General features: G+C 51.0%; 1 protein-coding gene across 1 annotated transcript in view; it reads left to right on the forward strand.

The window, feature by feature from the left end:
* Positions 1–237: 237 nt before the first annotated feature.
* The window catches only part of GLI2 (GLI family zinc finger 2), a 232,673-nt gene continuing 211,803 nt past the window's right edge, over positions 238–21,107 (forward strand). The window contains exon 1 of the mRNA XM_055123452.1: positions 238–575. The gene's annotated coding sequence lies outside the window, so the exon portion shown is untranslated. The remainder of the gene's footprint in view (positions 576–21,107) is intronic.

Raw genomic sequence — 21,107 nt, forward strand, 5'->3', positions numbered from 1 at the left:
GCCGCCCCCCTCGCAGCCCCCCGGGCTCCCCGGGTGCCCCCCGAGGCGGGGGCGCGCGGCGCGGGCGGGCGGGCGTGCACTGGCCGTGCGCGCGGGGGCGCTGCGCCGTCCGGGCGGCGCTGATGGATTGCAGGAGTGCCGGAGCTCGCCAGCCGAGGCAGCACGGCTCCGAGGAGGACTTTTTTTCAAAGTCCCATCAATGAGACTTCGAGGAGGAGCGGGAGGCGGCGGCGGCGGCGGCGGCGGACGCGGAGGCAGGCGAGGAGGAGCCGGGGAAGCCGGAGGAAGCGGAGGCAGCAGCGCGGGCCGCGCGGCGCGCCCGGACCGCGGGGAGCTGCCTTGCAGCGGGCGGTAGGAGCGGCTGCCCGGCCACCGCCACCCCCCGACCCCTCCAGTTCCCTCGCGGCTCCCCGTCTCGCTCCTGGGCCGGCTCTGCTCCGGCCGGCCGGATCCTCGGGACACACGGCAGCCCGCGGCCGCTCGCTGCGCCGGTCAAGTTGGGATGGGGGCCCGCAGACACCGCCCGGAGCCCGAGAGACCACCTGCGTGCTAGAAGCAAACTTTTGTCTTCCTCGGTAAAGTTGCACTGGCCTTCTTGGGCTCGCTTCGCGGCGCGGAGTACCCCTCCACCCGGGGCAGAAGGGGATGCTGCGGCGTCTCCCGAGGGTCCCTCGGCCGGGTGTCCGCTCCAAGGCGCGGGGATTGGAGCGCCGGGCTTAGGGGCCTTGGAGGGGGTAGGATTTGGGCGGGTGGGGGGGCGCACTCCGCTTTGGACTGTGGCCCGGCAAGGCGGGGACCTAAAGAAGGATAGGGACTAGAAACTCGTGGCCGGTGAGGGGGCGATTTTGCACCCCTTCTTCCCTTTCCTACCTGGGGGAAGCCGCCGGGTCGGCCTCCTCCCATCTCCCACTTGCCCCAGGTTGGGCTGTTTTCTTTCTAAAAATTTTTAAATTCTTTATTTTTTTTTTTAATTTCGGGGCGGGGGGCATGGCACGGGAGGCTAGGATGCTGCGAGGCTCCGGAAGGAGGGTGGTGGGAGTGAGCCAGAAGAAGGATGGGCACTGTGCATGGAGGGCTGTCGCCAGCCACTTGTGAACTTCTCCAACTGCTGCGCGTCCCGAGCCGCAGCCTTTCTTTCTTCCCCGCTCCGGCTTCCTCGCGTCCGGCCCCATTGCCCCCCTCCCCCTCGGTCAGGCTCTCTAGCCTCCCTGCATGCTCCCCCCGCCCCTCCCCTCCTCCTCCCCCACCTCCTCGTCAGCCCTCTGCCCCGAGATCCGCTTGACTTCCCGAAGGGATCCTCGCGTAATCCCTCGCCCCGGTCTTGCAGGGCCCCCCCACCCCACACCCTTCAATTTTTCTCCCCGCCCCCTACTCATCCCCCCCCCCCCAACTCCACCACTACTTACCTACCCACCCCCAGGGGCAATCTCTCAACAAGTATATTTGCTGAGGAATTTGAAAAATCCACTACTGCAACTTGATCTGTGTGTGATGGATGGGGAGAGGCGCGGGGAGAGTTGGGCGCCAATCCTATTAAGGGTTTAGAGTGGGGAGCGTTTTCCCTGCGCTGGGGTGGGGTGGGGGTGGTGGTGTGCAGGGGTGGGGGTGCAGGGAGAGGAGTGGGGAGCGTTTTCCCTGCACTGGGGTGGAGGGAGGAGTGTTGGTGTGCAGGGGTGGGGGGTGCAGGGAGAGGGAGGAGGAGGAGGCAGGGAACGCGTGCTTGTGTGCGCGAGGGTGAGCGCTCCCGCCGCGCCGGGGAGCTGCAAGTCCACCCAGCTCGGCGCCTTTTCAGCCCCGCGGTAATTGCTGTCATTTCCTAGGAAACCCGACTTTTTTTTTTTGTTACAGCGCGGGGAGCTGGAGCCCGCGCGCCTCACCCGGGTTGACCGGCAGTGGAGGCGCTCGCGGGCCTGGCGCGCGCTCGTCCCCCACGCCCCCCTCCCCCGCCGCTCCGTGCCTCCTCCTCCTCTCCTCCTCCTCCTCCTCCTCCTCCTCCTCCTCCTCCTCCTCCTACTCCTGTTTTTGTATTAATTTGTTCCCCCTGCGGATCTCAGAGTTGGATGCGACTGGAAGCAACCGAGTTTCAATCGAGTCTGGTGCTGGGCCCTTGGGGTGGGGTAGGGTGGTGTTTTATGCGCTCCGATGCTCTCGGACCCGGGCAGGGTGCTGGGTGCGCGGGGGCTTTGTAGCGCACGTACAGCGGCCCCGAACCCCTCGGCCTCTGCCCCCTCCACCCTCGCCGGTCGTGTGAAGGTTTAATCCCGACAGCTTCAGATAAAGGGAGCAGTTGTAAAACGCTCCTATGCTGTTTGCAGACGAGGCTCTGGGGGATGTTGGAGAATTTGAAAGTAAACGTTTCCCTCGCAAGCGGCATAAAATAGTGTTTAAACAAATATTGTATTGGCATGCTCAGGGGGCCCGGTGCCAAAAAGTAAAGTAAATAAACTGTGAGATCCAAAATATACAGCGGTGAAAAGCGGCGGGAATAGGCGGGCTGGTCACACATCTCCCCTATGGGATCTGTTTATTCTAGTCACCTCACTTACAAGCCCCCTCCTGTCCGTTTCCTTACCTGGGCTGGGTGTTGCTTTTTCCCAGGCAGTGGGGGCTTCCTTGGGAGTGGGGGGTGGGCCTCCCCCTTTGCCCCCACCCAGCCTGGGAACACTTTTGCAGTGGCATGGTGGGAAATTCACTGTGTGACCCCCCTCCCCCCTGCAGGTCTCCCTGGGGCTCCAGGGAACCTGGGTTGAGCTTTGATGCTCCGTAGGCTTTTCCCAGCCTCTGGGGAGCCCGGAGTATGACTTTAGAGCCCGCTGATGCGTCTTTGCCGACTCCGCCCTCCTTCATCTTTCCTGCTTTCGTTTTCCCAGGTGCTCCCAGTCTCCCACTCTCCCGACACAAAGTCACAGGAAGTTGTCAAGGTGTTCTCTGCCAGGTTCACATTCCTGGACCGACAGATGGAAGGTGGTCGCTTAGCAGGCGAGATGCCTAGTTGGGATTTTTTTTTAGTGTTTCAGGCAGCTTTGGAAGATGCTAGTCTTTGTTGGGGGTGGGATGAGGGTGCGATGCTCAGGGGTTACTCCTGGCTCTGCACTCAGGAATCAGTCCTGGTGGTGCTTGGGGGACCCTCTGGGGTCCTGGAATATGGAACCTAGTCGGTCGCCCTACCTGCTGTACTACTATCTCTGTGTCTCCGATGGCGCTAGTTTTTTGGGGTAATTGAATGATGCGGGGTGGGGGGGGGTGCTGGTGCGGTGTTGCACTGAGGTCTCCCATCTAGGTGAGGGGCCTGTCTGTTTAGGAACCCTGCGGGAGCGGCTCCGCATCTGTTTCAAAGATGCTTCTTGAGCACCTTAGGGATACTGAGGCAGGCAGTAGGGGCAGAGTGGCAGGGAACCAGGGGCAGCTGTAACATTTTTATTATTGGGGGGAGCTCACACAGGGTCACACTCCTGCTCCACGTCTCCCCGACCCTGACCGTGGCCTTGCCACTCCCCGCTTGGCCCACCTAGTGGTGTTGTAGCTTGATGAGGTCCTTCTGGCCAGGCTTCCTTGGAATGAAGGGCCACTCTGCTTTCTCAGGGGCGCTTCAGCCCTCTTATGTGGAGAGCCCCACGCAGAGAGGAAATCCTTTGAGTGGCCGTCTCAGAAAGGGTGGGGGTGGGTTTCCAGGGTAGCTTGGTCAGCAGCTCATTGCCTGGCTGCGGGGGTCTTGGGGGCTGTGCACTGTGGCCGGCTTGTTTGCACTGCAGATGGGAAACTACACAAATACTTCATGCTTTTTGTGCTCCCACAAGTGCCCTGTACACAGTGCAGCCCCTCGGGCTGGATTAGCAAACCCGGGGACTCAACAGGCAGGCAGGCAAAATTGAGTATTTGTCTAATAAATACCCTCTCCCATGGTGGGTGGAGGGAAGGGACATCGCCTCGTCCACGGCCCACCCTGTGCCAGTGATTCTTTACGTGGGACCAGCAGGTGGGTGTGTGCACTTGGTAAGCATGTTCGACCCCTCTTCTCCCTCCTGACTTGTTAAGGCCCCACACCAGAGCCCAGGCGTCCTTGTCCTGTTGTGCTTCAGGGGCAGGGGGCCTGTGCTTCAGGGGGCCGCCTTTCATCCCGGTGACTGACTGATCAGGGTGCCAGCTTGAGAGAGATGGAGCAACCAGCCTTGCTGATTTAGGGGGTGTGTATGTGTGTGTGTGTGTGTGTGTGTGTGTGTGTGTGGTGCATGAAGGGACAGCCAGGCCCAGCCTGGTAGACCTCCTTGGGGACAGCTGCAGCTGTTCTCGCTGGGCCTGGGCCCTTTGAAAAGGAACCCCGGGGAAGCCGGCCCCTCCTCGCCCCCCACCCCCCTTCTTTTCACTAAGTGTCAGAGGCATGGATAAATGAAACACGTGAAGAATGCCAAAGAGAGAAACTGTATTCTCAGATTGCAGAGAATTCAGAGGGGCCAAGGAGGGGACTGTACCGGCCGCCACCCGAGAGCACGCTGCATTTTCCGTGAGCAGGGCTCCCTGCTTTTTAAAGCGGGCGGGGCGGCAACGCGGCTGCCCTGGAATCGTTGTTGTTTTTTTCTCCCCAGGCAGGCGGGTGGCCTGGATATGTGGGGCGAGTCTCTTGGTAGAGAACAACAGCCTCGTGGTTTGCAAGTCAACGCACAGCACCAGCGCGTTGCCCCTCATTTTCTCCAAAATTAATGAGAGTGTGCTGTGGAATAGAGAGGTTTCAAAAGCAAACAGAATCATGGGTCATTGTTTTTCGATTTTGAGATTTTTTTTATTTTGAGGATGACAAAGACACCCTTTGCCAACATGAAACTCAGTCTCAAGCCCCCCCCCCCCCCCCCATTCTCCCCGCCTTGCCAGAGTGTTTCTTTCTTTCTGTGGGTTTCGTCTCTTCTTTATCATTGGCAGGACTCCTGTGTGTTTCTTCTGAAAAAGCATATGCATGGGGGCAAGTGGCTCACTTCAGATGTGTGACCAGAGAGTACCTATTAAACAATTTTTTTTGAGATTGGGCGTTCAATTGCATAAGCTGATGTGGTTTTGTGTGCGCTCGCATGTGTGTGCTTTGGAAGATCCCAGGTTGCTGCAAAGTGTGCTTTTAACTGTGAGTGCCTGGTTTCACGCATTAGCATAAGAAAAAAAGTTTTACGGGGTCATTTACTATTGTCTTGAATGGAGAGTTTCAGCAGAGGAAGGGAAGGCCCCACCAGGGCGACGGTCCATTGAGATTCTTCAGGGACCGACGGACCGCACGGTCATCGGATATCACTTCTGTTCTTGGGCTTTTTTCACCCGTTCACTTTGTCAAGGTTATAGATTATATTTTCCTTTTCAAATCTGTGGAAACTTTAATGAACCCAAAGCAGCAGTGAAATACAGAGGACCTTTTTTTTTTTTTTTAATTCATTAGCTAGGGATTGATTTCCCCCCTTTCTCCCAGGGCCCCTGGCCTCTTGCAAGAAGGGGGTGGAAGTTGGAGGCGGGAACTCTGGGGGCCTAGGAGGGCGGGTGGCTCAGCCCTGCCTGAGGTTGGCCTCCCGCGCTCTGGCCTCACTGCTGACCGCCAAGCATTCCTCTGGGACTCCTGCCCCCACTGAATTCTAGTAGCACATCTGTCTTGCCCACTGCAGGACCCTGACCCCACCCCATCTTGGAGGAATATGGCTCGGTGGGGGTGGTGATGGGGTATGCCTGTGTGCCTGTAGGTGGGGGAATATTCATGTTCCCCAACTTCTACAAACCATTTTAAGTGCCGGGCCTTCCCAGGGACACTGTAAGTATCTCCCAGCCCTCAAACCTGTAATTAAGCAGAGCCCCCGGTGTGATTACGCATTGCTGACTCGGCTGGGTTTGAAGCCCCGATGCTGATGCTCCCTTCTATGAAATAGGGTGAACTCTTGATCTTTCCCAAAGCTTCCTGGCAGTCTTTGGTTTGCATCTGTTGTACATAGGTCTGCCTAGCAGATCTCCTCCCCCAACTCTTTTCCCCCCTCCTTTCATCTCTCTTTGTCTCCCTTTCTTAACTTGTCTTCCTTTCTCCCTCACCCCCTCTCTGCCCCTCTTCCCCTTCTGTTTCCCCTTCTCTGCTTTCTCCCTTAGCTGCCTTCTCCCCATTCTCTCCTCTCTCCAGCCCTCCTGTCCACGTCCTTCTCCCGCTCCCCTCTCTCCTTCCTCTCTTACCCTCCTCGCCTCTGTTTTCTGCCCCTTGGGAGAACCGGCCTTGACGGCGTCCGGGAAGCATCCAGGCTGAGGGAACTCTGTGTCTTGGAACATTCTGTGCCCCAGTGGCCAGGCCAGCCGCACCACCACCTGCCCAGTGGCCTGGTTTGCGGCACCCGAATAATTGTCTTGACTGTGCCGCCCGCTGCCTCTGGTGGGTGGGGACCATCGGGACCCAGCTTGTGGTGAGCTGGGAAGAAAGCCAGCAGGCAGATTCTGATCGGATGTACGCCTCCTCCTTTGTAGCCTGGGTATAGGGGGGCCCAGTGGCCGACAGGATGCTATGGGCACACAGAGGGCACCCACCTGGGAGAGACAGCAGTTGCTCCCCAGGGTGCTCCGGCCCGAGCCTGTGCTGGCAGTTTGGGGCTTCCTTCCACTGCTGATAGCCCTCCCCCTCCCCGGAGCAGGGGTTCGAGTATACTGTGCACTTAACAGCCTGAATGAAGAGCCTTTCACCAGGCCACGTTTCGAAACTTTGGGAGGCCACAGAAACTTTTTTCCACAAGGCATCTGCGGGGCTGACTGCAGCCACCGAAGGCCCAGCGGTGTTGCCCGCACAAAGGCAGGAAGGGAAGGGTGGTCGCTCAGAATAGTAGCCCCCTCCCTCCCATTTGTCTTGACCTGCAGGGATTGGAGCCCTCTTAGCGCTCAGGAAAAGAAGGATCTTTGACTGCTTAGGATGTTAAGAGCATCCGTCCCCGGGTCCCCGCAATGCTGCTTTGTGTGTTGGACAATGCAATAAGTCAAGCCGGACTTTTGAGCCACGTCTGTAAGGAACTGTAAGGGCCGCTCAAGTACACTTGTGCTAAGTTGAATTGATTGAAATTTAATGGCGGTTAGTGGCGATGAATGGTAATGATTTTGCAGCGTATCTTTGGCATTCTTGACATTAATAACCAGAGAGTGTGTGTGTACATGCACCCAGAGCCGCCACGCGTGCGAGGTGGCGGCATTATTCATTTCCAGAGATGCCGGTCCTTCGCCGCCTTCCTCTCTTCAGATCCTTTTCCTTCCCACCATAATTCAGTTGTTTGGATGATTTAAAAAAAAAAAAAGGAAAGAGGGAAAGAGAAAAATCTTTCTCCATTGAGCATGTACATCCTGTCAACATAATTTTGAGCGCATGATTTTTTTCAATTCATACATAAATCAGCTTCTAATATACAGAATGTGATGAATTTGTTTTAGCTGCCATCATGAATTAATGTTATGCAAATAGAAGCTTTGCAGGTGAAATGATTTACTTAATAATTTCAACTTCTAATATTTAAGCCCATTCATTATGTTGGGAGCAAAAAAAAAAAAAAGAAGTACATATTTTTAAACCTGTAAGATAAGTAATGCAAGTCTTTGTGTTGGAGGAGACCTGGATGGCCAGAAACTATTCCTACTTCAGGAAAGTCTCAAATAGCCGCCACAGGCCGAGTTCGTCCCCCCTTCCTCTCCAAAATCCTTCCACGTACCTTCCACCACCGCCGTCATTAGCAGGATGACACATTCCTCCAGAGATGCCTTGTGCAGATTTCTGCAGAAGCCAAATCAACGGCAATGCTCCCCTCCCCCCCCCACTCCCATCACCATCAACCTCCCTGGGATGGCCAGAAAATAGCTCTTCATTTGATTCTTTCTCTGAGACTCTGCAGTTCATCACTTAAGAAACAAGGGATGGACCGGAGAGACCGTACAGTTGTTAGGGTACTTTTCTTTCTGTGTGGCCGTCTCAGGGAGACCCCCTGGCACCCCATATGGTCCTGAGAACCACCAGGAGTGAGCCCTGAGCACTGCTGGCTGTGTCCCCCAAAATAAAACAAAAAGGAAGCAAGCACATTTTAAAGTTCGGTTATTGTAGTTTAGGTCTCATACAGTGTGATTGGCTCTGTGCATTAGATATATATAGACCTACCAGCCCTCTACACTGCTGATGTTCCAGGGTGCCTGCTCCCTACTCCCTCCTGTCCTTCTCTTTTTATTTCAACCTGTTTCTGGAGCCTTCCAAAAGCTCAGGTGGGAGTCAGTAGGGGGTACTGAGTCTGTAGGAGGTGATGGTGGTAGTGCCGGTGGTGGTGGTGGTGTGTTGCCATTGATTTGGCTTCTGCAGAAATTCACGCAAGGCACCTCTGGAGGAATGTGTCATCCTGCTAGCGATGGCTGTGGTGGAAGTTACGTGGAAGGAAGGATTTTGGAGAGGAAGGGGGATGCACTCAGCCTGTGGCCGCTATTTGAGACTTTTCTGAAGTACAATGGACAGTGGACGTGTGTGTGTGTGTGTGTGTGTGTGTGTGTGTGTGTGTGTGTCCCCGGGTGATGGTGAGAAATATGTCTTGGATCTGAAAGATAAGAAGGGAGTTTTGACTTGACATCTTCAAAAATTGAGGTCATTGCGACCTGCTGGCAGGCTGAAGGCCCATCACTCAGATATTCTGCAGATTGGTGGTGGCCAGGCAATGACAGCTGTTTCTGGCTGGCCCTTGCAGTGGGCTGGGATCAAGGTGAGGGGTTATTTCTGGTGTCCTTGGACTAGATGAGGGCGTGCCCGCATTGCTGTGTGGGGAAGGAAGCAATCAGAGTCAGCAGTTGTTCAGCCAGGAAGGTTCTGGTCCATGAGCCAAGAGTCAGAGCAGGAGGGCAAGGTTCTCATGTGAAGCAGCATTTTCTTCCGGAGAAGACGTGGTACATATAATAAATAATATGTTCCTTAATGGTAGCATGGTGCATCCTTCTTCCTGCAAAATGTGAATGTGGGATGTGTATGATATGTGTATCTGTGCTGGGATAATAGGCAGTAGACTGAGGCAGCACAGCGGTCTGGACTGTGTTGGTCCACTTCTGAAGGCTTTCCCCCCACCCCCCCATAAAACCAAAATTTATTTTCTCTTTCTTAATGAGTTTCTTTTTCTTTTTGTTTTTGGGCCACTCCTGGGGATGCTCAGGGCTTATTCTTGGCTCTGCACTCAGGGGTCACTCCTGGCGGAGCTCAGGGGCCAAATGGAATGCTGGGACCTGACCTTGCATGGTTCTGTGCAGAGCAAGTGTTGTACTATCTGCTGTACTATTGCTCCGGCCCCTTTAACAAGTTTCTTGATAACGTTTTCTCCTCCGGCTTACTTTAGTGCAAGAAAACATATATAACATATATGCCATAGAAAATGCATATTACTTGTAATAATAAGGCTTCGGGTCAGTAATTTGGCAGGTTTAGAGTGAGTTGGAAGTTAAACACGGATTAACAACTATGAGGGTGAGCACCCTTTCGGCCTGCTGTTCCAGCTCTCCCTGTGAATCAGAAAGTCCTATTTTCTAACAAAAAAGAGAACTCGCCCATCTCAGAACTGGAATGGGTTAGCGGCGGTCAATCTGAGAGTAAGTTCTCGAGTATTTCTAAATGGAGGTCCTGAGGATCCTGAATTTCCGAATTCGGATTCGAAGTGTTTCCCCCCCCCCCCCCCAGGGAGCCACTGCTTAGGGGTTACTCCTGGCTCTGTACCCAGGGGTCACTCCTGGTGGTACTCTGGGGACCATATGAGATGCTGGAGACCAAACCCAGGTTGACTGCATGAAAGGCAAACACCCTGCCCACTGTACTATTGTTCCTGCCCAGATGTGAAGCTGTTTAAATATGCAGCTTCTCAGGCCCCACAGAGCGCTTCCTGAGTGGCAGTTCCTGCGGAGAGGAGCCCCGAGACCTGCCAGTGCAGCCCCCATAGCTGGGGATCTACCACCAGCAAGGCTGCCGGGCTGCCTTGGATCCACTCCAGGTGGCCACTACGCATCATCAGCTGGGGGGTGACTTTTGTGACTCACCCCACACAGCCTCTTCCCACCTTGATCTCTCACACCAGGCTGGAAAGTCTTCAGGCTTCTCTGTGCCTTGACGGTGACACAGTGTGGCAGCTGCCACCGAGAGCAAGTCCTCGTGCCGTCATCAGTCAGTCAGCTAGGCCTGGGGCATCTGTGTGCTGCCTAACACAGACCCCACTCGCTGCTCTAGGACCATCCTTACTTGCTCCGTGAGAGCCGATGGCCTCCGATGCCCAGCGCCTTCTCCAGTTTCGGCTCACTTTCCTCTCCCCGTGGGGAGATGACTTTAGGATAAAGCCACAGGATAGCCAGTGTGACCTCAAAGGTAACAACATAGGAAGGTTGTCCAGGGGCAGGAGTCACCTCCAGTGGTCACCAGAGAGGACCGGGATGTGTCAGTATTTCTGAACCCCGCCTGTTCAGGGTCTCATCACAGTGAACTCTGTGACGGCTCTTCTTGGCAGCTACTGGTTTGGGACAGTGGTACCAGTCCGGGGAGAGAGCATGTGAAAAGCTTGGGGATGGCGGCATGGGGGCGAGGCTCATTTTTCGGACCAGAGTTGTGCCTGCACAATGCAGGAAGGCTTCGTCCGGAGGAGGCCCAGGATGGGTGTCCAGGATGGACACGTTGCCTGTGGAAGGGCAGCGGAAGGAAAGGCAGTCCAGGCATAAATCACAGAGTCTGGCAGTTTTGAAAGCTGCAGGGGAACAGTATAATAACTGGGAGCGTGCAGTTTGAGGAGAGAAGCCAGCAGTATTTCGAGGGCGGGGTGGGGCGGGGGTGCTTTCTTCGGAAGGCTGGTGAAGGAGCAACTTTGTGATCTGAAGCCTGGTCCCACCACCTGATGGCCTGGTTTATCCTCAGATTATCTCCGCACTAGGGCTGGAGTTATGTCCTTTCTGAGTCATGTCCTTTCTCAGGTCTTTTCTGAGGCTGGAACATTTCGTCAGATCATCCCAATATGTAGCAAAGTGATTATCAGCTTTGCCTTTTCATTCTTTTCTTAGGTGTAGACTGACCCAGTTTTTCAAGTTATAGATATATTTTTTCTGCCAGACACAGACACAACTGTGGAAAAGAGGGAATTCCTAGAAAATGTCTTCTCAGCCTGCCCAACCTTTGTAAGCAGAGGACATGGTACCTGCTGCTGGTCTGTTCTGACCTGCTCTCTGAAGAGTATTCCCCTCTGGTCACCCCATGAGCCTTTTGGAGGGATTTCTGGTCCAGAAATTTCTGGATTTGGGGGGAAGAGAAGATAAACCTGATTCTATCCATCCAACCAACCATTGTCCATTGACCCATCATGCATCCATTATCCATTATCTATTCATCTATCCGTCCAACCATCATCCATTCATTCATCCACCCATACCTCTACCAGTCATCCATCCTTCAACCATTTATCCATCATTCATCTATTCATCAGTCCATCTATTCACCCATCCATCTTTTCCATCCATCCATCCACCTATCCATCATCCACCCACAATTCTATTAATATTCTAATAATCATCAGTCTTTCATCTATCCTTTGCCCATTCGTTTGTCCATCATTTATCTCTTCCTCTGCCCATCTGTCCATCCACCCATTCATCCCTCCATCCATTGAAAAAAATTTAAAACTCTTTTCAGTTGGTCCCTCGCACATCCTTCTATTTATGAAGCCAGTAAATCAAGGATCACCTCTTCCACAGAGATTTTTTAAATCTCAGACTGAGGCTCTCACTTATCTCTGCTGTTTCCCTTGCTCACCACGCTTATCAGTATTGTCTTGCCATTGGCAATTAATTTTGCTTAGTAAATGTTTGTTAGTAAATTCTGAAAGGTTTTCAACAGAGAGAAATGAGATTTGTCCATATTCCTCTAACAATTCTCTTTAAAAATGAGTTAAATTTTAATCAGTCCAGGAGCCTCTGGACTGGCCTCCTTCATCTGAGCAAGCAAGAGTAATTGTTTATGAAATGACTCATCAGCCTCATAGTTTTACTTCATAGAAACTTGTGTTATTGTTCATTTGGCATCACTGTATCACTGTATCACTGTCGCCCCGTTGTTCATCAATTTACTCGAGCGGACGCCAGTAACGTCTCTATTCGTCCCAGTCCTGAGATTTTAGCAGCCTCTCCTTACTCGTCTTTCCTAATACGGTGCCGTATTGGAGGCTCTTTCAGGGTCAGGGGAATGAGACCCGTTATTGTTACTGTTTTTGGCATATTGAATATGCCATGGGGAGCTTGCCAGGCTCTGCCGTGTGGGTGGGCTACTCTCGGTAGCTTGCCGGTCTCTCCAAGAGGCATATATATATGTGTGTGTGTATATATATATATATATATATACATACACATATACATATATATATATATTTCCCTCTATGATTTGTTGCCTACTGGCTGAACCTCATCAAATATGTTCTGGTAACTATGGAAAATGGGTAGGGAGTGTCTTAATCATGTGTTGGTCCAGGAATATGTTCACTCATCTGTGAGGCTCAGCCTGAGTGTGTGGAAAGCGACCTGGAGTGTGGCGGCGGTTGGGTAGTAGAGGTCGACTGCTGGGGCTGGGTCCCTTGGGGCAGGGAGGGCTCTCACCCGTCCCCCTCTGGGGTGCCCCGAGTGAAAACAGTCTGGTGCAGAGCCCAGTGGCATGGTTCTGGGGACCTCATTTTATGCTCCCTTTCGGGAGAAGCAGCCCTGAGTTCTGGAGGTGGCCGATGAGGACATTTGGCATCATGAACAATGATCTCCGGTACCAGACTTTTATATTCACTGTGAGGTATTTTTTTCTAGGAGGGAAAATGGTGGTTTGGTGGAGTTGTCCTTGGGAAGGTGCTGAGGTAGCCATGCTTCTTGCCTGGCTCTGTATGAACACTGGTAAGAATCCTGGGCAGGCCACAGTTCCCTCTTAGCGTGTAGCGTGTTCCTTTCCTGGCTCCTCCTTTTCTTTCAGATGAGGTGGTTGGATTAGACTCATCCCAGCACACGAAGCCTTGTCACGGGTGCCTGGGAAGCTGGTTTCTTAGTCGTGAGAGGGTTGCATTTGAGGCATGTCAGACTCAGAGTGGTCAGCATTGCTGATGTGAGTAAGGAAGCCGTCCTTGACCTTGGCCTTCATGTGGAAGTCTCTAGCCTCTGGGTGGAAGGCCCTTGGTAGCCATGCAGGGACAGGACATGGTAGGCTCCACATGCAGGACAGCAGCCCCATGTGACAGCTCACGGTTACCATGGAGACTCTCTGCCTGCGTGAACTCCCACCGTCTCCAGACTTGAACAGTTGGGGTCACAGCTGCCCTCCCGTCTCTAGAGCTGGCTTCCCTTTGCCATACCCTCTGGGCCTGGGCAGCAGAGATGCCGCCTGCTGGGCGGCCCCAGCCTTGCCGTTCTGACGGTGGGTAGGGACTGTCATCTCTCCCCACCTGCCTCTCCGGCTTCCCCCCAAGACGAGGACCACCCTTCTGTTCCTTGTGCAGTGCCAGCTCTCCAGGAGGGTCCGTCCTGTCCGCATTTTCCAGGGGTTACTATTCCCTGCTTACCCTCACTCTCCCTTTTGGAGGTCAAGTGTGGGCCCTCTGTGTTGCACCAGATTCAGGGGAATTTCATGCCATTCTGGCCGGCTCTGAGAAGTACTGCGCCTGCTTGGGATGGCAGTAGGGAAGGGGCCAGTGGGCAGCCTTTAAACTTGGAAGGTTCCATGGAGCAAGGGTTTGACTCGGCACAGGAGACTGAGAGCACATCTTGGCCATAAAGTGGCTCCATTTGCTGGGGTACAGGGAGGGTGAAAGGGTCCCCATTTGTCGTGCTCCTGGTACCTAATGAACGATATGTCTTTCCTCCCTCCTCCCTTTTGGCTGTTGTGGTGATGACCAGGGGTCACTGTGACTGTTTGTGATGCTCACCAGGGCTGTGCGTCAGATTGCAGTGCTTTGACCTCAGTGTTCACGGAGCTGTGGTACTTGCTTGTGTGTTTGTCCGAGGACTCGTGCACGATTGGACTTGCCGTGGTGCTCCTAAAGGGCCGCCTAGGGATTGCACCCACCCCTGAGGTGCTCAGTAGTTGTGAGTCTGAGCTACTGTGCTTGCACAAATAAGCGCCAGGCTCTGTGATGGAGAGCTTATGGTGGGGACGGGGGCCCTGGACAGCAGAGCTGCTGGCACTGTGCTCGGAGCATGCTGGTGACCCCTGCAGTCAAACTCATGACCTCAGCTTTGCAAGGCAGGTGATTTTAGTCTCTGAACCACCACCACAGACCCAGCAATCAGTGCGTTTTGGTTCTGACTGAATAAGGGAGCTTGTACCCAAACAGGGTACAGCCTGTTTGGCAGCCACACCAGAGAGCTGGAAGGGTACCGCTTTGCGGCTCGGCACTGCTCATGCCGGGCCTCTCTTGATGCACCTAGAAGCCAGGATGACCAGCTAGTGGAGCAGTGCCAGGCTGAGCTGGCTGCCTCTCGCAGATGCGACACTTGTCTTCATGAGCCTGTGCTGTGTGACTCCATCAGCTGACCCTACAGGGTTGCCCTGGAGTACCCTGTTGGCCAGTGAGTGGGAGCAAGGCCTCCAGAATCAGATGTGACCTCATCCCAACCTCACCCAGACTTAGGGGTCAGGATGGCCCATTTATCAATTGATTCATTCTGGATTAAAAAAAAATATATTTGGGGCCGGAGTGATAGTACAAGGGCAGGGCACTTGCCTTGCATGCAGCTGACCGGGGTTAAATCCTCAGTTACCCCATTGGTCCTCTGAGCACCACCAGGAATGATTCCTGAATGCAGAGCCAGGAGTCGCCCTAAGCATCTCCAGGTGCGGCCCCCAAACATATGTATATTTTGTTTTGGGGTTACTTTTTTCCTTCTCTTCATTTTTCTATAACTTTCAGCCCAACCCCCCATCTATTACAGATTCAAGGCTGTGTGGTTTATAATTTCGTATCCCATAATTCTCTCTTAATACTTTTGGAGAAGCATTTGCAGCAGGTTCTGTCAAAATGTGTTTGTTGATTCCTCTATTTTGGACAGAAAAATAGTTTTTTTTTCCCATCATAATAAGCCATTTTCTAAAAACAGCTTTGTATATAAATGCTCCGAGATGATTAGTATAGCAACTATCTCTTTTTAAAAAACAGAAACAGATCATTTGTAAAATAATTAGGAAAACATACTTTAGAAAGAAGACAGTGGGATAGAGAGATAGTACAGGAGGTGAGGTACTGGCCTAGCAAGTGGCTGCTTTGGCCACTCTCCAGTTTTACTCTTCAGGACCCCATATGGTCCCCTGAACCCTGCTAGGGGGATTCCTGAGCACAGAGCCTGGAATAACCCCTCAGCACTACATGGTTTGTCCCAACTCCCATCCTCCCAAAATAAAATTAAACAGTAAAGGCCACCTACAGCCTGAACTTTATGGGCTCCTCTCAGTGCCTTGGGGGTATTCCTTGGACCTTTTCCTGTTCCTGTTCCCCCTTATTTTCTACACTCGTAGAATCACATCACAATGCTGTTGGGTTTCTCTTTCCTGCATCTCCATTTAAAAAAAAAATGGAGTTAGGGCTGGAGCGATAGTGCAGTGGATAAGGCACTTCCCTTGCGTAGGACTGACCTGGGTTCAATCCTTTGCACCCCAATATGGTTCTCTCAAGCAGCCTCCCAGGAGTGAGCCAGGAGTCAGCCCTGAGCACCATCTCAGGGTGTGGCCCAAGCACCAAAAAGAAAAAACAAGGGAGTTAACATTAGTTTGTGCCACCCTGTACATTTCAGGGTACAGTCACATACCCGTACCCTCCTGCCACCAGAGATGACTAACTAACCCTGGGGCAGGTAGCCCATGAGGTCAGTTTGTTGTTGTTTTTATTCTTTTACTGCAGCCATAAATCAGATGAAGAAGGTTAAACCTTAGAAATGTGTAGTGAGGGGTGAGGAGCTTTACCCTAAGTCTTCCTCCATGGAGATACCCATCCCTAGTGGCTCGTGGCTTTGCTCCTACTTTCCATGTCATTGACTTGGGCCCAGTGTCAGCTGGGCTTTAACATCAACCAGGATCTTCCTTGTTATTTTTCTGAAAATGGGATCAGACCACAATAGTGTTTTGCCACTTCCTTTCTCTGTATTCTTTTAGCCTTATATCTTGTATTGTTTTTCTCCCCTTTCCTTCCTTGTCATCATTGCTGGTGGCCATGGTTGGGGTCACACGTGTGCCTGTCTGTAGTGCTCGCGTATGTTTATGGCTGTGATGCTTTCTGGGTCACATCCTCACCTGGCTCTGGTGCAGCCAGAAAGTCTCTTAGGGTACTGGGGACCAGTTCTGCACGAATAGTAGAACATGGATTTTATGGATGTATTTTGTTGCTTGTTTGTTTGGTGGGGACCATACCTGACCAGTGCTCATTCTCTGTGCTTGAGGACCACTTCTGGCCATGCTAGGGACCCTGTGGGGGTTGGGGATTTGGTCTGGGTTCAGCTGCATGTGAGGCAAGCACCTAACCTCCAGGGCTATTTCTTGGCACTAAGGAGCATCTGAGTGTTGAACTTGTGGTCGCGCTCAGCCCCAGCTTCTTTTTTTTTTTGCTTTTTGGGTCACACTAGGCGATGCACAGGGGTTACTCCTGGCTGTGCACTCACTCAGGAATTGGTCCTGGCGGTGCTCAGGGGACCATATGGGATGCTGGGAATAGAACCCGGGTTGGCAGTGTGCAAGGCAATCGCCCTACCTGCTGTACTATCACTCCAGCCCCAGCTTCTTAAATTGTGCACTGTGACTCCATTTGAGATTGCGTAACGGAATGTGGAGGTCGTGAGACATTTGGCAACAGTAGAGGGTTGAAGAGTGCAGAGCCAAAAAGTTAAGATAAACCATGTAAGAATGTGAGGTGTTTTTGGTACCCCTTCTATGTGTTGTGTTTCTTGGGTGAAAAGGGGTTGCAAATGGAAGTGGTTAAGCCCAGCTGTAAAGCCACTTCGTGATCCCTGGTCCCTGTCTTAGCATTCTTTGCATATCTGTCATATACCTCCACTGTACTCTTTTTTTTAACTTTAATTTTTATTGACACATTTATTTTCATAACAGTAGTATGTCTATAGGACTCATTATCTCAAAAGACACAAAAGGTGACACAGAAATATAGTCTTCCTCGCCCCCCCCCATTAGTTCTGTAGACTGAACCTGCATGGTTTTCCCAGAGCATATTATTAGTGTATTTGTGTATCTTTCCAAAAGTGTTTTATGCAGGTAGCATAAAGAATGAATGTATAAATTTTTCTTTTATTATATACTAATGGCAGCATCATAGATGACTTATATTATGCCTTGGCTTTTTTTTTTTGCAAGGGGGTTGGGGAAATTCTTTGGGCCACACCTAGCAATGCTCAGGGCTTATTCCTGATTCTGTGCTCAGGGATCATTTCTGGTGGTGCCAGGGATTGAACTAGGGTTGGCTGCTTGCAAAACCAACTGTACTATCTTTCTGGCTTCATAACTTGACTTTTTGCTCACAATTTCATTTGATTCCCTAAAGACCTTTTCATTCTCTATATCTGGAAGACATCCTATTATGAGATTATACTTGAGTTTTCCTTTTGGACACTTGCTACTCTAAACAGTATTGTGTTGAATGACTATTATTTTTTATTTTATGGATATGATCACATCCTTATAGATACATTTCTAGAGATAAATTTTCTGGGTGGGCACAAATATAGACATTTAATTTTTTTTTGAGTTAATATTGCCTGGGACTGGAGCAATAGTACAGCGGGTAGGGTTTTTGCTTTGCATGCAGCCGAACTGGGTTCGATTCCTTTGTTCTTCTCTGAGAGTCCGGCAAGCTACCGAAAGTATCCTGTTCTCATGGCAGAGCCTGGCAAGCTACCCGTGGCGTATTCTATATGCCAAAAAACAGTAACAACAAGTCTCACAATGGAGACATTACTGGTGCCCGCTCGAGCAAATCGATGAACAATGGGACGACAGTGCTCCAGTGCTAATATTGCCTGATCACTTTTTAAAAATAACATTTTAAAATCATAGGCACCATAATTTCAGTACTGTTGATGATAGAACTTCATGTACACAATATTCCAACACCTCACTCTCCACCACAGTGTTCACTTCCCTCTGTAAGTGTACTAGTGTCCCTCTCCCCATGCTTCTCTGCCAGATTACTTTTGATAGAAAAGGCATTCTCTGCATTTCCACCATACTTTATTTTTGTTCTTCCACTAGCAACTTCTGGGAGTGCTGATTTTCCATATCCAGGCCAATAGAGTGTTATCAGGCCATTTGATCTTGGCCAATCTGAGAGTTGGAGGAAAAACTCTATCGCAATGTATTTCTTTCATGTAAAGTCTGATGAAGTTTGACTTCTGTCTGCAAACCACCACCATAATCAAGATAGGGAGCAAGACTATCTCCCCCAGAAGTCTCCTTTTTCTTCCTGCACCTTCCAAATTGGCCCGTCCCCCTCCCCCTCCCCCTCAAGTTGCCACTCACTCACTTCCTGTCACAATAGATCAGCTTGCATTTTGTGCAGCTAAATGAAACTGTACCAGTTGTATTTTGGGGCAACGATGTTTTGATTCATCCTAAGATCCAACCATTCCTTTCTGTTGCTTCGTAGTATTCCACCCTAAGGATATACCATCATTTGTTCTTTTAGATGCCTGTTGATAAGCATTTAGATTATTTCCAGCATCAGGATTTGCTATTATAGGTGACATTTAAAAATTAAGTCTGCTGATGTGGAGGGGAAAAATACCCCTGACTTTTGTATATCATTCTTATAGCCTGTTTTCTAGAATGCTGTTAGATTTTGTACCAAAATCATTACATCTCCTGAGAATAAACCAAGTCTCACTTATTTCTGTACTGTTTGAGTGCCTTTTGTTGATGTATTTTGCTTCATTTTTCTGGCTGTGGAACCTCCAGTATGGTGTGGGCTTAATGTGATGAGACTAGTAATCTTTTCTTCTTAATCCTGGATGGATAATAAGGTAAACTTTGTATTAGTTACTGAATTTTTCTTTCTGCCTTTTCGTCTTGTGATTTGAAGCTGTGTCATTAGGTGCTTGAGCATTTAGGATTGTTTCAGCCTCCCAATGAACTCATGTTTATGAGGTCACTTTCTGGGCCCAGGTAATAGTCTTCCTCTGGCTGTCTTGAAGACCTTCTGTGCATTTATAGTTTTATCCAATTTGCAACATTTTAGCCTTTCCTTCAAATACTTATTCCCATCCTTCATTTTGTCTTTGGGGTCTCAATTACACTTTTGACTTTCATGGGTCCCTTTATCTTTTAGACCCTCCCCCATACAATTTCTTATGGCTGGTTTTTTTTTTTTTTTTTTTTTTTTGCTTTTTGGGTCACACCCAGTGACACACAGGGATTAACTCCTGGCTCTGCACTCAGGAATACTCCTGCCGGTGCTCAGGGCACCATGTGGGATGCTGGGAATCGAACCCGGGTTCGGCCCCGTGCAAGGCAAATGCCCTACCCGCTATGCTATTGCTCCAGCCCCGTGGCTGTTTTTTTAATTAAAAAATATGTCTTGTACACAGTCTATTTTGCCATTAATCTCACTGCAGAAGTTGGTTATTATATAGGGGTCTCCCAGTGGTGCCCGGGTGCTGGGTCAGGGAGTGGATGACACTCCCAGCAATGCGTGGCAGTGTGGGCCTGATGGGTTGATGCTTAGACCCGCTCATGCAGCTGGTGCTTAGGCCCCGTAGTGCTATGGGGCTGTGCTGGTTCCAGGGATATGACCCGGGGCCTCCCGCACGCAAACTGCCCCATGCCTTTAAGCTATCTTCCTGGCTCTCTGCGGTTGTGAGTTTGTGTGTGTGTGTGTGTGTTCCAAGTCTTAACTTTGGATATATGGGATATTACTATATCACTGTCACTGTCATACCATTGCTCATCTATTTGCTCGAGCAGGCACCAGTAAGGTCTCCATTGTGAGACTTGTTGTTACTGTTTTTGGCATATCAAATATGCCACGGGGAGCCTGCCAGGCTCCGCCGTGGGCAGGATACTCTCCGTAGTTTGCTGGGCTGTCATCTTAAATTCTTCTCTATTGATCCTAATGCTCTTAACTCAGTTTTTTGTTTGTTTGGTTTTGGTTTTTGGGCTACACCTGACTGTGCTCAGGGTTTACTCATGGTGGAGCTCAGGGCACTATATTGGGGTGCTGGGAAATCAAGTCCCGGATGGTTGTGTGCAAGTAAAACAGCCCTACCTCCTGCTGTATTGTTACTCTGGCTCCTCTGACTCAATTTTGACTAGTTGGTTTGTTTTCTCATTATGAGCTTTCTCTCTCTCTCTCTCTCTTTCTCTCTCTCTCTCTTTCTTTCTCTCTCTCTTTCTTTCTCTTTCTTTCTTTCTTTCTTTCTTTCTTTCTTTCTTTCTTTCTTTCTTTCTTTCTTTCTTTCTTTTCTTTCTCTCTCTCTTCCTTCCTTTCTTCCTTCCCCTCCCTCCCTCTCTCTCTCCCTCCCTTCCTTCTTTCCTTCCATCCTTTCCTTCTTTCATTCTTTGTGTGTGTGTATGTGGTGTTTTGGGCCACATCCAGGGGTGCTCAGGGCTTACTCCTCACACCGTGCTCAGGGAATCACTCCTGGTGGTGCTTGGGAGACCGTATATAATCCCAGGGATTGAACCCAGGTTGGCGCGTGTGAGACAAGTGCCTAACCCGCTGCATTATCTCTCTGGCTCCTTTTTTTTTACTCCTTTTCATTTCTTTACTTTTCTGCGCTCAAAGTAATCTTTGATGAATGCTAGACATGATAGCTTTTTATCTAGTTGAGTGTTGAGTGTTTTGTTTTCCTTTAAATGTTCTTGAGCCCTTTCTGGGACGTAGCTGATTCACTTGGAAAGTTTAATCTTGCTCTGTAGAGTAATTAGATGGGCTCTGAGCAGGGGCTCATTATTCCTGCTATTGAGCACAAACCTTGTGCATTCTTTCCTGCTGCTACCTGGGACTGCCGAGGGACTGGGGGGCCGGCTGGTGGGATGGTGCTGGCGCTGTGTGCTCCGGGCATCGCTCCCTCACCCCCTCAACCACCGTTAGCTGTTGCTTGCCCTGGCTCTAGGTAGTTAT

Source organism: Sorex araneus, chromosome X (assembly GCF_027595985.1).
Source record: "Sorex araneus isolate mSorAra2 chromosome X, mSorAra2.pri, whole genome shotgun sequence".
In the NCBI taxonomy this organism is placed as follows: Eukaryota; Metazoa; Chordata; class Mammalia; order Eulipotyphla; family Soricidae; genus Sorex; species Sorex araneus.